The sequence below is a fragment of the Somniosus microcephalus genome, unplaced genomic scaffold, assembly GCF_052327205.1.
Source record: "Somniosus microcephalus isolate GS21.2 unplaced genomic scaffold, FLI_Smic_1.0 scaffold238, whole genome shotgun sequence".
Lineage (NCBI taxonomy): Eukaryota > Metazoa > Chordata > Chondrichthyes > Squaliformes > Somniosidae > Somniosus > Somniosus microcephalus.
Window position 1 is genome coordinate 284,222 of NW_028225425.1, and position 10,654 is coordinate 294,875.

General features: G+C 47.2%; 1 pseudogene; it reads right to left on the reverse strand.

Annotated features, from left to right (window-relative positions):
* Nucleotides 1-3,053: 3,053 nt before the first annotated feature.
* LOC147082000 (uncharacterized) lies at nucleotides 3,054-3,935 on the reverse strand (annotated as a pseudogene).
* Nucleotides 3,936-10,654: the final 6,719 nt, after the last annotated feature.

A 10,654-nucleotide genomic window follows, 5' to 3' on the forward strand; every position in this document is an offset into this window, starting at 1 on the left:
ATCCAATTCCGTTCGTCCAGATCATTAATATATATTGTGAACAGCTGGGGTCCTAGGACCGATCCTTGCGGTACCCCACTAGTCACTGCCTGCCACTCGGAAAACGTCCCGTTTATTCCAACTCTTTGCTTTCTGTCCGCCAACCAGTTCACTATCCAAGTCAATACCTTGCCCCCAATCCCATGTGCCTTAATTTTGCACGCTAATCTCTTATGCGGGACCTTATCGAAAGCCTTCTGAAAGTCCAAATACACCACATCCACTGGTTCTCCCTTATCAATTTTATCAGTTACATCCTCAAAATATTCCAGTGGATTAGTCAAGCATGATTTACCTTTTGTAAATCCATGTTGACTTTGTCCGATCCAATCACTGCTTTCCAAGTGCTCTGCTATTACATCTTTTATAATGGACTATAGCATTTTCCCCACCACCGATGTCAAGCTTACCAGTCTATAATTCCCCGCCTTTTCTCTAACACCTTTTTTGAATAGTGGGGTAAAATTAGCTACCCGCCAATCCATGGGTACCGTTCCAGAGTCTATTGAGTTCTGGAAGATGACCAGAAATGCATCTAATATTTCTGGGGCCACTTCCTTAAGTACCCTGGGATGTAGATTATCAGGCCCTGGGGATTTATCGGCCTTCAGTCCCATCAATTTTCCTAACACCATTTCCCTACAAATACTGATTTCTTTCAGTTCCACCCTCTCATCAGACCCTATGTTCCCTGGCATCTATGGGAGGCTATTTCTGTCCTCCTTTATGAAGACAGAACCAAAATATGTATTTAGTTAGTCTGCCTTTTCTTTGTTCCCCATTATAAATTCCCCCGATTCTGACTGCAAGGGACCTATGCTTGACTTCACCAATCTCTTTCTCTTCACATATCTATAAAAGCTTTTACAGTCAGTTTTTATGTTCTCTGCAAACTTACTCTCATATTCTATTTTCCCTTTCTTAATTAATCCCTTTGTCCTCCTTTGTTGAATCCTAAACTGCTCCCAATCCTCAGGATTATTGCTTTTTCTGGCCAATTTGTATGCCCTCTCCTTGGACCTTATGCTATCCCTAATTTCCCTTGTTAGCCACGGTTGGGTCACCTTTTTTGTTTTATTTTTATGCCAAACTGGGATGAACAAATTCTGTCATTCATCCATTCGGTCTTTGAATGTTTGCCATTGCCTATCCACCGTCAACCCTTTGAGTGCCATTCCCCAATCAATCCTTCCCACTCGCTCCTCAGACCATCATAGTTTTCTTTATTTAAATTGAGGACCCTAGTCTCCGAGTCAACTACTTCATTCTCCATCTTAATGAAGAATTCGATCATATTATGATCGCTCTGACCCAAAGGGCCTCTTACAACAAGATTGCTAATTAATCCGTGCTCGTTACATAATACCCAGTCTAAGATGGCCTGATCTCTGGTTGGTTCCTCGACATATTGGTCCAGGAAACCATCCCGTAAACACTCCAGGAATTCCTCCTCCACAGTATTGTTACTCATTTGGTTGGCCCAATCTATATGTAGATTAAAGTCACCCATGATGACTGCTGTGCCCTTATTGCACGCTTCTTTAATTTCTCATTTAATGCCATCCCCAACCTCCGCCTTACTGTTTGGAGGTCTATAAACAACTCCCACTAACGTTTTTTTCCCCTTAGTATTTCTCAATTCTACCCATACAGATTCCACCTCATCAGAGCTAATATCCTTCATTACAATTGTGTTATTCCCTTCTTTAACCAGTAATGCTACCCCCTTATTAAACGAGTGCAGATGAAATTGGTAGTCCATGAAACCGCGAAGTGACCACAGCCAATCAGCAGGATGTCTTGCGGTTTGAAGTCAATTCACATGAAAGGAGAAAGGGGGGGGCGGGTAATACAGCCCGCTGATTCGCTGTCGCCCGTTTTGCGTTGTTGCAGAAGACCAATTTCACTCTCGGAATCAGATAGGAGTTAAATAACGGCCTGTTCTAATCAAAAGCATGACAATCAGATCTATAGCTGAAGAACAAGTATAACAACAACAAATGGCATTGAAGTAGCGCATTGAACTTAGTAACATATCCCAAGCTGATTCACGGTAGAGTTATCAAGCAAAATTTGACACACAGCCACATAGGAAGAAATTGCACAGTTGACCAACAGCTTTGTCAACGACATAGGTTTTATGCAACGTATTAAAGGAGGAGACAGACGTATAGAGGCAGATAATTTTACGGAGGCAATTCCAGAGTTAAGGGCCCAGACAGTTGTAGGCACTGTCAGCAATGGTTCGGCAACGAAAGGATGGGATGTCCAAGAGACCAGAATTTGAGGGATGTAGGGCTACTGGAGCTGACAAAGATTGGGAGGGGCGAAGAAGTCGAGGGAACAGGACAAATTGATGATTTTTTTAAAAAGAAGCGATGTCCAACTGGGAGCCATGTAAGTCAGCAAGCATAGGGTTTTAGGTTGAGCAGGACTTGGTGTGAGTCAGGATATCGACAGCATAAATTTTGGATGAGCTCAAGTTTAGTGAGGGTGCCAGGGTTGGAAGCCGGTGAGCAGAGCAGTAGAATAGTCATTAACATGGTTTTATTAAAACGAACTACCTAGCGAAAAAGCACGGCGTTGCAACATTAGCGGCAAGTTAAACTACGACGTAACTGGAGAGTGTGAATCTGGTCTGTAAGCTCATATGTCTCGTGACCAAATACAGTAATCGGAAAGATGGGGCGGAGTCTCAGAATAAGGTATCGGCCATTATGGACTGAGTTCACGGAGGGTTGTGGCTCTTTGGAATTATCTAAGCCAAGGGGCGGTGGATGCTCAGTCTTTGCATATATTCAAGACTGAGATCGATAGATTTTTGGACTCTAAGGGATTTAAAGGAAATTAAATATGGTGGGAAAGATGGAGTTGATGTAAATGTTTAGTCATGCTGTTGTTGAATACTGGAGCAGGCTGCAGGGGCTGTGAGGCCTACGTCTGCCTGTGTTCCTTTTGTTCTGATCTTCTAATTTGAATTATAATACCAGCAAATTCATAGTGTTTCTAACCATCTACAGCTCAACATTCATATTTAATGGATATTTCATCATTTTTTTTAGCTCTTCTCTGAATTTAGTCTGTGTCACTGCAACAATTTTGTGCAGCAGCTCAACAGCAGGAGCATATATCCGGTTTCTTGAAGGATATAAACCGGGTTATTGTAACCTGTGTATGAATAGGTATTACTAATTAGGTAACACAGGTAATGGGCCATGTACTTCAGCCATAACTGTGTAAAATTGCCGGATATACTGAAAAGTAAAATTATGGATTTTCTGCGGTTCTCCATCTCAGATCAGGGTTATTTTCAGGGCTGGCATTGCCCCGCAATGGCCTGCGGACTCTGCTCGCCAATAATATATATCTCACGGTCAGAGCATTGAGCAGCAAAATGGTGAATAATGGGAGAAAAGGAGTCGCTATACACCCAAAATAAGGAAATGCTTTCCATAGGGGTGAAGGATATAATTTTGATCTTATCTGGCTATGCCTGTGCACTTTGCTAATTCTATACAGAGGTTCATATACACAGTATCAAGGGATGTTTTTTAAACAGGTCAGAGCGAGCACCTTGACTACAATCACAGCGTCCGTTTCCTTGGTGCAATATTTGTTTGTCAGCTTCTCGCAAAATATACTATAAGGCAGTCAAAAGTGGAGGCGACAGTTAACCAGACAGAACAGTCTCTGGGTGCATAATCTCGTACTGTTTTGGTCCGACATACCAAAGTAAGCAACAGATAATTTCCTGGAAAGTAAATGTTGATGAACCGATTGAGTATAATGCCAGTGATGACGGCCAGCAGATCCGCTGCTGCCATGGCCACCAGGTAGTGAGTGATGTGTTTGGAGAGACCGCACTTTCCCCGGGACAGGATCGCAATCGCCTACATGTTAACTGTAGGGAAGGGTAGGAAAGGAAGTTTATTATTGGCGGACTTTACTGAAAAGAAACAGTATGTGTGCAAATCAGAAATTGGGGTAGATCATGACTTTTAGCGACAGTGTTAATTGGGTGATATCGATTCAGCAGCCCGTGTTACATCTCTCCCCATTAAAGTCAAAGGAAATACAAATCGGGGGAGATGTAAAATGGACTGCACACTCATTATCGCTCCTTTTACACTATCAAAGTCAAGATCTACCCCTGTTACTGCATCCCGCATGGATACAGCTTTCTAGTAAATATAGGTTTCAAATCATAACATTTGAAAATCAAACGAAAATTGAAATGTTCTGGGCAAAGGTAACATGATATTTGGAAGTCATAAGAAGAAGCAACGCTGATTCTGAAAGGAAACATAAGTGTTTCAAATGGATTAGAAATATTTATTCTAATAAATACGGAAAAAATTAATAAATTCTGGGCCGTGTCCTCCAAATCAGGAAACAGAATTATTTTACATCATTTCGGAGGGGAATCCCGTAATCATTTAAAATTATAATGACTTTCCAGGATTGGAATTTAATTCCTAATTAGCTTCATTCCACCAGCTTCACTATATATTGGTTCTGTTAGTAAAGAAATAATTTGGCAGATAATTATTATTGACATCATTAAAACTCCAATCTTTTGCAAAAACAAGAAAAACCAACGAGATACAATTAAACTATTCGATTTCCCCGATGAAAATGATTACAACATGCCTGAGGTATCCCCTTACACTGATGCAAACACGCCCTGGGCCTGTTTACATCAACAGTAAATATTTTTGGAAGCAATTGCTGGACAGTTTGGGGGCGAATAGCCCAACTCTGTGCCAGAAATTGTTTTTTCTTTGGCCGTATGGATGATTTGTCAATGCGTACACTGACAGTTCGCAACTTGTGGTCCATTTCAAAGGCGGTATGACGGCGGACCACCCACCACAAATTCTGACCCAAGGTCTTTTCTTATACAGAGCTTCACAGAGATGGAAATCTAGAATTCATCCTCGTCTCATCCGTCCGTTGATCTCAGAGGTTGTGATGTAGGTCACACAACCAGAATCAGAGTGATATTAGTTCCCCTGGTTGCACAATACAAACCGATCGTGTTGTTTTATTCTAAATTTGTAATGCAATTGAATGTTGGTAAAGTTTATTATCCTGGATATTTGGGAAAGATAGGAAATACATTTTTTAAAATTTTTGTGTCGTTCCTTCCGTAAATCAAATTGAAAGGTGATTTACGGAAGATATTTTTAAGCAATATTAAGCAATATCTTAGAGTGGATCTCAAGCCCAGATTCGGTCTCAAGGGTGCTGGGTTAGCTGAGCTGTCCGCATAGTGAAGGTGGGGCTGATGAAATTACTTGACAGCCCGCAAGCTGGGAAGACTGAAAATCAGCCCGGGATATGCTTCCAAATTATTATCCATTGAACACTATTGGAAGTGTATTTGTGCTTTTTATGATTAATAGATGAAGGTACGGAATGTCAGCACCTTGCTTTGGAAATACCTTGCTGAAGGCTAAGCATGAGATCTGCCATATTCAAACCCGGAAACCGTGCTATCTGTCTTCCAGCAGCTTGAAATACACATGCCAATTTTGTATGTTCAGTAGTTTGCCGGAAATTAATCGACTGTTTCCTGCTTCAAATCTTAATACCGTCTAGAGGGCTAGAAATTCTTCTCGGGCCATGGTGCAAAGTGGGCGGTATCAGTTTGGCCGCCCGTTGTACGCAGCACCTGATATTCAGTTCTATTGCAGTCAATTATACAGGGCCTTGGTGAGACCACACTGGGAGCATTGTGCACAGTTTTGGTGTATGTATCTAAGGAAGAATATACTTGCCTTGTAGGCGTTGCAACGAAGGTTCTCTAGATTGCTTCTCTGGATGAGAGGGCTATCCTATGATGTGAGATTGTGTAGAATGGGCCGAGACGCTGCAGTTCAGAGGAATGAGAGGTGATCTCATTGAAAGATACAAGATTCTGAAGGGGATTGGCAGGGTAGATGCTGAGAGCTTGTTTCCCCTGGATGGCGTGTCTAGAACTAGGGGCATACTCTCTGGATAAGGGGTAGGCCATTTAACACCGAGGTGAGAAGTAAGTTCTTCACTCAGAGGGTTGTGAATCTTTGGAATTGTCTTTCCCAGAAAGTTGCGGATGCAAAGCTTTTGAATGTATTCAAGTCTGCGATAGATAGATTTTTACCTCTAGGGGAATCAAGTGATATGGAGATCGGGCAGGAAAGTGGAGTTGAGGTCGATGATCAGCCATGATCTTATTGAATGGTGGAGCAGGCTCGAGGGGCCGTGTGGCCGACTCCTGCTCCAATTTCTTATGCTCTTACGTGCTTAACACTCATAGGCCTAGAGTGTGAGTGTCGAGAAGGTATCAGCTATCGAGAATATCATAGCTGATCGCCTTCTACAAAAACGCATCAGCCCAGCCAGATTTTGTGATGGTAATGACGGCAAAACTCTCAGCCTTCACCGCCAGTCCTCCTCTGAAATTGACAGCAACTGCTAAATTCAGCGCATGCGTAAATCGACGCGGAAATACAGAAACTGCTGTCAGTGATTCTAAGCTTCTCCACAGGTCACGCTGTGGAACTCCCCAAAGCCGACGATCAATTCAAATGACACTGAAATCTAGTTCCTTGCGAACACTTACCCCATTCGGCTGGAATATCGCTATTTAAATATAATACAAAAATATTGGCTTTTTAACGTCGTAGTGACAACTGAACAACCTTTCTGACCCTGAAAAAATAATTTTATAATAGTGGAATGTCAATTTATAACATTAATATTTTAAGCATAACATTGTTTTTAAGGTAATAATTTTATGAAAGATTTTTTTAATGATATTTCAGATTCTCTCTCAATCCTATGTGTCTGTCACGACGTTATTGTAATTTATAATCTCTGCATTTTACCTGCTGAATTTCCGTCTTTGAGATTTCTTCAATATGATTGGCTGCTTAGGCTCTTGATGCTATCTCTTTTACTGGACGCTGTGGATTCCATTGATTTGGCGGCGGATTCAAAGCAACGTCAGGAAAGGTGAAATTCACGCCACAGATATCACTAGATCTTTGTGGGCAGCTTACTTCAAGTTCAGTGGCGAGCACCATCCCTTCGCCGTTGACCACAAATTCCAAAACACTAGGGCCTAGAAATTCCTTGTAGCCACTTTTGGGGCGGTAAGGTCGGGCAGCCGCTAAAGTTTGCGCCTGGCGCAAAGTCGAGGCCACTTCGCCGATATTCAGTAGCTTCGCCCTAAGAGTTTGCTCGAGCGCTAAAACTGGCGATGCACGACTATCTTTAGGCGCTAAGCCGGCGGTGCTGAGCGATACCACCGAGGCCGGGCGCAGCGCAGGTGCGGTCATTTCTTGATTGACAGCAGACACCCTGGCGCCGGCCAACTCTTAAGGGGAAAGGCTCGAGTTGGTCTGCTGCCATGCCCTGGACACTGCAGCCCTCCAGCTAGGCCTGAACACTGCTGCTGGACCCAAATAGCGCCTGAAAGGTTGGAGAATGCCCGTGAATGAGCGCAGCACTTCTCAGAGCATGATCTAAGGGTGCTGGTTGGTGCTGTGGAGAAGAGACACCATACCTTGTTTCCGGACAATGGGAAGAAGCCAGCCGCCCGCGTCTACCGGAAAGCCTGGAGGCATGTCACCACCAGGGTGACATCCAACAGTGAGGTCCCCAGGAGCTCTGTACAATGCCGCAAAAAGCTAAATGACCTCGCCAGGATTGTCAGGGTGAGTACCCATTCCAGTGTCCTCCTCATCCTTGCATGTGCACCTCACATTATGGGCAAAGGGACCTGAAAGCCCTAATGGCCAGCCCTCATGCAGCAGCTATGGGACAGTCATGAACATCAATTGCACATTCTGCACTTAACACACTGGCCAAGCTATTCGACCATGGGAGGCAGTGCACACAAGATCAGGGCTACAAACTGGCCAGGCTATTACAACATGGGAGGCAGTGCACACAAGGTCAGGGCTACACACTGGCCAGGCTATTCCACCATGGGAGGCAATGCACACAAGATCAGGGCTACACACTATACTTAGAGGCCGTCCTTTCTCTTGCAGGGCAAGCTGGCCAACAATAAGAGGAGCCGGACTGAGACCGGGGGAGGCGGACACCAGATCCAGCAGCTCACCAAGCTGCAACAGCGCGTGTAGCGCATCATGGGTGCCCGGGTGATTGGCCCCGTTGCATCTGGAGATGCCGACCCTGTTCTGGGCACCAATGGTAAGGACATCACCTTTTGGACCTCTCTCGTCCCACTTGCGCATCAGTTCTACATCCTTTGCCACTGGCCGACCAATGCGCTGAATGCCACCACTCATGCATCCCTCGCTGATGCCCTCTCCTCACTCTAAATCTACTCTTGTGCCTTCCTGCTTTCAGATGGTGAGGAGGAGGTCCCTGAAGTTCCCAGTGACAGCCCTTCAGAAGAGGAGGAGAAGGGGGAGGAAGCGGAAGGCGGCCCATCAGGGGAACCCACAGCCGCAGCAAGCCATGCCAATGTAGGGGACACATCTTCCCTGGAGGGGTGCCTGGGGGAAGTGTCAGAGGGGAGTTTAGCTCCTGGGACCAGCGGCTTGCAGCAACGCAGGAGGGGGGTGGAAGCTCAGTGGTCTTCTCCCCAGAGGGGGGAAGGGTCAGAGGGGAGTCCAATTGCTGGGCCCAGCGGCGTCCAGCAATGCAGGAAGGGTCGGGCAGCTCGGCGGCCTTCTCCCCAGAGGGATAGTCCGGCCTCCAGTCCGGAGACGGTCACCGCCGAGGAGCTGCGCCTCCTCGAGGACATGTCCGCGGACTCGGAGCGCCGGCACACGGAGCTCATGGGGGTAGTGGCATGGATGCCTGAGGCCATTGAGTCCCTGTCCCGGAGTGTGACCGAATTCGGGGCCTCACAGGCCTCGAGTTTGGCGGAATTTGGGGCAGATCAGGCAGCGAGTCGGGCGGAATTCGGGGCAGCTCAGGCAGCGATTGGCCAGGTGATCAGTGGTGCCGTGCAGTCACTGGCTGCTCTGATGCAGTCACAGAACAGGGCAACACGGGCACTCACTGCTGCCACACTCGCTGCGTCAGCCAGGCATTGCCAGGGCACCTGCTGTGCTGCAGCAGCACAGCGGTCTGTCCCTCGGCAGATTGCTGCGCATGCTGCAGTTCTGGCCCAGGTGAGTGTAAGTGTCTCAGGCGACCAGCGAGCACCTGCCATCCGCCAGCTTGCCCCCATTCCTCCAGCCGCCACTGCCACTCCCCCAGTGGAGCTGCCACGAGCTGCTGCAGCGACTGATGCTGCCCAGCCACAGCTGCAGCATTCACCAGCCGGCCCCTCGATGGCCAGACCTCGTCTAGGCCGACCCCCAAGGGCATCTGCCGTCACGACATGTGCCCCTCAGGAGCCTTGCCCCAGCCTTGCAGCAGCCACTGGCCTCACTTTGAGGAGGAGCAGCAGGGCGTGCAGGGGCCGCAAAAGTTTGCAGAAGGCATCGCCCTCGCGGGCCACAAAGTAGAGGGTGTGGCCAAATGTTTTGTTTTTTGGAATGGGTGTTTTGTGAAGGCCGAGGATGAAGGCCATTTTTGTTTACATCTTTTGTTAATGCTCCCCAGGTTGTGGGAGTGAGTCATTTGTTTGAGTGTTTTTTGGGGGTTTCGTCTGCTTTTGGTTTTCATGTGGGAAGGGCCCTGAGTTTGTAGAATAAACCATTTTCTTTATTCAGATTGTCCATGTTTGATCTTTGAAGTGTTTCTTGCCTTAACTGGCTGAGGGCTTGCGGAGCGGCTGCAATCATGCTCTTTCATTGGCACAAGCCATTCCCTGACAGGGGGCCTAGAAGTGACGTTCAATAAGCCACCGACGGGCGGCCCTTGGACCTTCTGCCTCCCTCCTGGGTTGGTACTCCTCCTCCTCCTCCTCCTCCTCCTCCTCATGCTCCTCGTCCTGAGGTGGTGGTCCAACGTGAGGTGGCAGTGCCTGAGTCCTGCGGATAGCCAGGTTGTGCAGCATGCAGCAAAAGACGACGAATTGGGAGACTCGCTCCTGCGAATACTGGAGGGCTCCACCGGAGCGACCCAGACAGCGGAACCGTTGCTTCAGGACGCCGATTGTTTATTCAATGATGTTCCTGGTCGCTTGATGGCTCTCGTTGTATGCCTCTTCAGCAGGGGTACTGGTCGCGCAGAGCGGGGTCATGAGCCAGGTACACAAAGGATAGCCTTTGTCCCCGATAAGCCATCCTCTTCGGTGGGGCTGTGCCTGGTACATGTCAGCCACAGTTGTCTGTCGCAGGATAAAGGCATCGTGGCTGCTGCCTGGAAAGCGGGCATTGACATCAAGAATGCGCTGCCTGTGGTCACACACCAGCTGTACGTTGAGGGAATGGTAGCCCTTCCAGTTGCAGTGATCCTCGGCATGCTCCAGAGGTGCCCGCAAAGCCACATGCGTGCAGTCAATGGCGCCCTGCACCATGGGGAAGCCCGCTAATCTTGCAAATTCCACTGCACGCTGCTGCTGCTTGTCCAGGGTCATGGGGAAGGAGATGAATTGACATCTCCTTCTCAAAAGGGCATTGGTCACCTGGCAGATGCAGCAATGCACGGCGAACTGGGAGATGTTAGTGATGCCCCCAGCAGCGGATTGGAAGGAGCCGGTGGC